Source organism: Piliocolobus tephrosceles, unplaced genomic scaffold (genome assembly GCF_002776525.5).
Source record: "Piliocolobus tephrosceles isolate RC106 unplaced genomic scaffold, ASM277652v3 unscaffolded_19, whole genome shotgun sequence".
In the NCBI taxonomy this organism is placed as follows: domain Eukaryota; kingdom Metazoa; phylum Chordata; class Mammalia; order Primates; family Cercopithecidae; genus Piliocolobus; species Piliocolobus tephrosceles.
The window spans coordinates 238430-245230 of record NW_022300975.1 but is presented as its reverse complement, the minus strand read 5'-3'; the positions used below and the strand labels follow the sequence as shown (position 1 = coordinate 245230).

Here is a 6801-nt window from a genome sequence, read left to right as displayed (position 1 = left end):
CCTTTCCCAGAAAATGTATGACTAATCCACCCCTTATTTAGCATATAATCAAGAAATAACTATAATTAGTCAAGCAGCCCATTTCACTGTTCTGCCTGTAAAGTAGCCATTCTTTATTCCTTTACTTTCTTAATAAACTTACTTTCATTTTATTCTAAGGACTTGTCCCAAATTCTTTCTCCTGTGAGGTCCAAGAACCCTCTCTTGGGGTCTGGATCAGGACCCCTTTCCAGTAACAGTTACAGGAATCAGCATATATATATGAAAAATGACATAGAACTATATACATACATTGTACCAATGTAAAATTCCTGGTTTGGATATCATACCATAATTACGTAAGATAGAACCAATGGAAGAAACCAGGTGAAGGGTGCACGTGACTTTTCTGTACCTCTGTGTAATCTGTATAACTTCCAGTGAATCTATAATTATTTCACAATAAAAAGCTAAGGGAAAAAAACATATCTGTTGTCAGCAGCAGCCAGGGTTTGGAAACACTGTTTCAAGTCTGTTTCTTTCTTGAGGTCCCTACACAGCTCTGGCCACACCTGGCTCAATCTGTGTTAGATTGTTCCCTCTTTTACAATTACCCAAATTGACTGATCCTCTACATGCTACTACAGGGAATTAATCGGTATCATCTGTCAGGAGAGGCAACTAGGCTGTGTCTATCAAGGTCCTTAAAAATATTCACATCCTTTCACCCAGTGATTCCAGTCCTAGCAATCTATCCTAAGGAAAACACCAGAGATGTAACCAAAGATTGTCTACAGTTCTAATCACAGCAGCAAAAATACTGAATGTAAACAAAATAGTTAAATAAACGTAGATAAACCTATATGCTAAAATGAGGCTTTTAAAACAAAGTTCTTGAGAAATTTTTGCTAAGTCTCCTAAAGTATGATATCAAAAATTACATATAGATTTTGTTCCCAATTACATTAATTTGTATTTGTGAAGGAAACACACCAAATAGTTAGTGGAGTTTGTATTTGAGAAGGAAACACACCAAATAGTAAATGGAGGTACTTTATGAGGACTTAGATAAGTAATTTCGAATTTTCTTTTTACAACTTTTTCTGAATTTTTTGATTTTGTATGATGAGCATGAGCTTTTATAATATAAATAATGCTGCTTAAGGCAGGTACAAATTAGCAGTCACATTTACAGGCTTTCAGAATGTTTACAAAAGAAAACGTTGTCCCTGACCATATATAGAAACATAATCTACTTCTGTCCAAACTTTATACCAGGCTCTTTTTGGAAATCTCTCAAATCTCCCTGCTGACGTTATCTCCCAATCAGACCATTATTCCCAAAAGTGTGATCAAGGCCCTTTCCTCCGGCTATCCTATCACTCCTCTCTCAGTCTATGCCCCCACCATTTAGCCATCTGCTACCTGGACAGGATTGCCTCCCTCCATTTTCTCAGATGTGAATGTATTAGAGTTATGTAAAACAGGAAAATGGAGGAACATTTTCTGGTATTATATAATTAAAAATTCCATTTAGTTGACAATCTTTCAGCAATATTCCTATAACATTTGGCTGCCAATAAAAATTTCTTTAAATTGATATTTTCAATGTTTGTGATTTCAAAATACATTTTTAAGTGCCATGGTATTTTGTTATCAGCTTTCTTTTTCTATAAGTTTCTTTCTGGCAGTTTGAACTATTCTAATAAAGTGCTTTAATTACAAATAGTATTTTTGTTTTACTTTTCCTGGATTCAAGCTTTATTTTTAAAAAGGAGTACAAAATGAAGTTATCTTTATCTCCTTAATTTGATTATATTCTACCTGTCAAAATATTTATATTAATATCATTAAAATATGAATGCATTTTTATGGTGCTTGATTTTACAGAGTTCCCTACAGCTCTTTTAAATGTCTTCCTTTGTATATTTTCTACATTATAGATCACCACAGTGCTGTCCTCCACACTGCCTCTTTCATCTCAATAATCTAAAAATCTTCCAGTAATTACAGTTCAGAGATATGCTTTCAGTCGAAGTTCTAAGCATCACAATAGTCTCACTCTTTTATTTTAACCCTTTGAAAAACAGATATATCCAAAAAGTGTCACAGGGTAACCACCAGAGTCCCAAATTCTAATTCAACCCTCTTACTCATTCTGTCAGCTTGGGGGATAGCTTGCAGTCAGCATTCTCATGTATAAACTGAAAACACTGGACCAGATAAACCTCCAAAAGCGGTTGATGGGTTGCATTCTGTTTGTTGAATTTAAGATACTTCTTACCAATGTATAGCAACACTCCCATCATTGCAATTCATTTCTCAGCAGTACTGACATTGAATAGGCTTGTTTTAGAAAGTGAGCACAGATCAGAGAGACCTGGGCTTCGAATGCCAAAGCCTAATTCCTACCTATGTACTCTAAAGGTAACAGAAATTTTTGTAAAATAATAGATTTCTACAGCTTTGGCTAACAAGGTTTTACCTGTGCCAGGTGGACCATAGAGAATGACCCCCTAGGAGGCTTTATACGCATCTCTTCATAATATTCAGGATGGGTGAGAGGAAGCTCCACAGATTCCTTAATTTCCTGAATTTGGTTGTCCAACCCCCCAATATCCGCATAGGTCTCCTGGGGGGGCTTTTCCACCTTCATCACTGTGACCAGGGGATCCGTGTCATCCATCAGCACCCCTATCACAGCATGCACCTTGTGATTGAGCAGGACCAAGCAGCCAGGTTCCAGCAGATCCTTGTCTACAAATGAAAGAATGCTGACGTAGTGTTCTGAGCCCACAGATGTAGACACGATGGCATGATTGTCATCAATGATCTCTTCCAAGGTTCCTACTGACATCGGGGTCCCCCTCAGATCATCCACTTTTGATCTTTCCTCCTCTTGCTTTTCTTCTAATGGTTTCATTTGTTCCTGATTTCTAATGAATTCTTCCTCCATGAGAAGATAGTCTTTAATTCTCTCTAACTTCAGTAATTTTAACCGGCACTGAGTGTGAGGTGTCACCAGTGGCAGTTTGGCTAACAAGGTTTTACCTGTGCCAGGTGGACCATAGAGAAGCAAACCAAACCTCAGCCACTTTCTTGAGAGTGGTTGGCTCTGAACTTACTCAGAAGTACCTAGGTGACGGGCCCAAACTCGTACGGGAATTGTTTCGAGTTGCCGAAGAACATGCACCGTCCATCGTGTTTATTGATGAAATTGACGCCATTGGGACAAAAAGATATGACTCCAATTCTGGTGGGGAGAGAGAAATTCAGCGAACAATGTTGGAACTGCTGAACCAGTTGGATGGATTTGATTCTAGGGGAGATATGAAAGTTATCATGGCCACAAACCGAATAGAAACTTTGGATCCAGCACTTATCAGGCCAAGCCGCATTGACAGGAAGATTGAGTTCCCCCTGCCTGATGAAAAGACGAAGAAGCGCATCTTTCAGATTCACACAAGCAGGATGACGCTGGCTGATGATGTAACCCTGGACGACTTGATCATGGCTAAAGATGACCTCTCTGGTGCTGACATCAAGGCAATCTGTACAGAAGCTGGTCTGATGGCCTTAAGAGAACGTAGAATGAAAGTAACAAATGAAGACTTCAAAAAATCTAAAGAAAGTGTTCTTTATAAGAAACAGGAAGGCACCCCTGAGGGGCTGTATCTCTAGTGAACCACAGCTGCCATCAGGAAAATGGTTGGGAAATTTCTCAATCCCTGAAAGCGATGAGGTTGGGGGAGTTGCTCAGAGGAATCCCTGGTCCCATTGATTTTTATTAGCAAAGCATCCTGTGTCTTTTGGAGTACGATGTGTAAGTGCCCATTGGGTGGTCTGTCTGTTGGTCACTGTGCAGCAGTCTGCTTCCCAATAAAGCGTGCTCTTTCACAAACAAACAAAAATAATAATAATAATAATAGATTTCAACCTTAAATTCAAATGTCCTCAAGTCAGCTCCATAGTTTCAACCTTGGATAGAATTTTACTAGTGTAAGGAGTCAGGGAACCAAATCTTTGAGGTAGTTTGGGACTAGTGGACAGTCATTTGACAAGACTATGATTAAGCTTCAGTGAATCTTGCAACACTCCAGGTGAACAAACTTCAGGAGACTGTCATTACAAGCACTACAGTGACTGGCCTAAGGCCTTTCTTTGGTGATGATTGAAAACTAACTGTAAGACTCTCAAAGGAGGGAGAGCCAAGAGCCTGCAACTGACAGATGGTTAACTTAGACTGCAATCCAGAGCATATTTTTCATTTAGATCTGAAAAACTTAAATATTCATTAAAAGTGAGTTAAAATTGAACATTTTCATCTGAAGAAAAACAAATCAGATTAATAATAATCCCCAAATCAAATTATGGAGCTTATTATTTATGCAGAGCAGCAATTTGTTGACTACATCTATTAATATAAGGAATGAATTATTAATTAATAATTTTTAGCAAGCATTTATTGAGTATCTAGATTGTATATTGCTCTGTTAGAATGAATGTAATCAAGAAAGCATTATCTTTGGGTTTGTACCCAGAAGAGGGATTGTTCTATTTTTGTGTGTGGTATAAGATAGGGTTCCAATTTTATTCTATCGCATATAGAAATTCACTTTTCCCAGCACCATTTATTGGACAGACTATTCCTTCCTCAGTTGTCCTCTTGGTATCCCAGTCAAAAATTAGTTGACCATATATATGCTTGGGTTTGTTTCTGATCTCTCCATTCTATTCCACCTGTGGAGAAGAATAGAAAGTTCAGGTTTTTTTTTTTTTTTTATTATTACTATAGCTTTGTAATATAATTTCAAATCAAGAAGTATGATGCCTCTAACTTTGTCTTTCTCAGAATTGCTTTGGCTATTTGGGAATCTTTTATGGTTTCATATGAATTTAGGATGTTTCTTCTATTTCCATGAAGAATGCCATTGAAATTTTGGTAGGAATTGCACTGAATCTATGTATGACTCTTTACAGTATTAACATTTTGACAACACTAATTATCCCAATATATAAACATGGAATATCTTTTTATTTATTTGGGTCTTCTTCAATTTATCTAATCAATGTTTTACAGGTTTCAGTGTGTAAGTCTTTCACCTCCTCGGTTAAGTTTACTCCGAAGTATTTTTATTATTTGATGCTACCATAAATGGGATTGTTTTCTTGATTTTTTTTTTCAGATAAGTCATTATTTCTATACAGAAGTTTATGGAAAGAGCAATCCCTTTTCTGGGTACATACCCAAAGGAAATGAAATCACCAGTTCATAATGATAGCAGTACTCTCATGTTATTTCAGCATTATTCACGATAGACAGGATATGGAAACAACTGAAGTGTCCAGTAATAGACAAGGGGATAAAGAAACTGAGGTGGAGATACATGATGATATATTATTCAGCCTTAAAATAAAAGTAGATCCTTCCATTTGCCACAACATGGATGTAACTAGATGGCATTATGCTAAATGAATAAGCCAGACACAGAAAGAATAATACTGAATGATGTCACAATATATGTGGAATCCAAAAAAAAAAAAAAAAAGTCCAATACAGAGATAGAAAATAAAACAGTAGTTACCAAGGGTAGGACAAGGAAAGGAAATGGGGAGATTTAGGTCAAAGGATACAAAGTAGCAGATAGATAAGATGAACAAAACTACATGAGAAATATATTTTAAAATATTATATTGTTTTGGGATTTTTGCTTAACAAAGTGGATATTTGATGTTCTTGCCACAAAATAACTGTGAGACAATGGATATGTTAATTTGCTTGACTACAGTAACCATTTCACTCTCTACATGTATATTAAACATCATGTTGTACACCTTAAAATATATACAATAAAATTAAAAGCTGAAGAAAAAACACATTATCTATTCATTCAGTTATTTCTACAAATATTCCTATGATCTCTATAATATTTAAAATCCTATGGTAGATAAAACATGAATCTTAAGTAAATAACAATAATAACAATAGCTTATAATTATAAAGTATCCTACCACAATTAGAGCATCATAAACTTATATAAATTAGCTCATTAATCTTTCCAGCAACCCCATGAGATTGGTAATATTATCATCCCCATATTGCAGAAGAGAAAATTGAGGCATAGGCTGTTAGGAGCCATGCCCAGGGTCTGGATCCCAGATCTATTATTTGGGATAAACTCTGAGTTTTAAGTTCCAGCGTTTTAACTATTACAATCCAATATAATGGTTGAATTATTAAAACATAAATTTGCCATTTTTTATCAAAATGGATGAATATCATCAATTAGATATAATTCAACGATATAGGTTTACATGCATAAAATAACAGATTAATTCTCCTAACAGGGCTATAAGAATTTAGAGGTAGTAGAAACCATTCAAACAGTTTGGTATTATCAAAGAACACTTAATGGAGTAGGTGGAAACTGATCTCAGTTTTAAAGGATAGGATGTGAATAAAAGAAAAACCAGGAAGGGTTTTCTAGGTGACAGGATGACTTATACCAAGCCAGGGAGGTAAGAATGCATGCGTGTCTTCTGTAAGTAATGACATTAATTTGATTTCTGCTATGGAGTCTTGATACTTATCTCCTGCCTAATTTCCTGACTCCAGGTACCCCCACAGTGCCACTACCAACTAATTTGCCCTAAACAGGGGCACATGGGTTTACTTGTGTCCCCCCTCCAAAATGTGTATGTTGAAGCCCTAACCCCTAGTACCTCAGAATATGGCCTTATTTTAAAATAGGATCATTGCAAATACAATTAGATAAGATGAGGTCAGTAAGATGGTCCTAATCCAACATAATCAATTGCCTT

The 6801-nt window shown here is 36.2% G+C and overlaps 2 pseudogenes across 2 annotated transcripts; one reads left to right on the top strand and one right to left on the bottom strand.

Annotated features, from left to right (window-relative positions):
* Positions 1 to 2387: 2387 nt before the first annotated feature.
* On the bottom strand, positions 2388 to 3019 carry LOC113225241 (annotated as a pseudogene). Its single transcript, XR_003309913.1, has one exon. The product of XR_003309913.1 is annotated as a 26S proteasome regulatory subunit 4 pseudogene (transcript).
* A 5-nt stretch (positions 3020 to 3024) lies between these two features.
* Positions 3025 to 3666, top strand: LOC111542226 (annotated as a pseudogene). The gene has a single exon (XR_002731488.2). The product of XR_002731488.2 is annotated as a 26S proteasome regulatory subunit 4 pseudogene (transcript).
* Positions 3667 to 6801: the final 3135 nt, after the last annotated feature.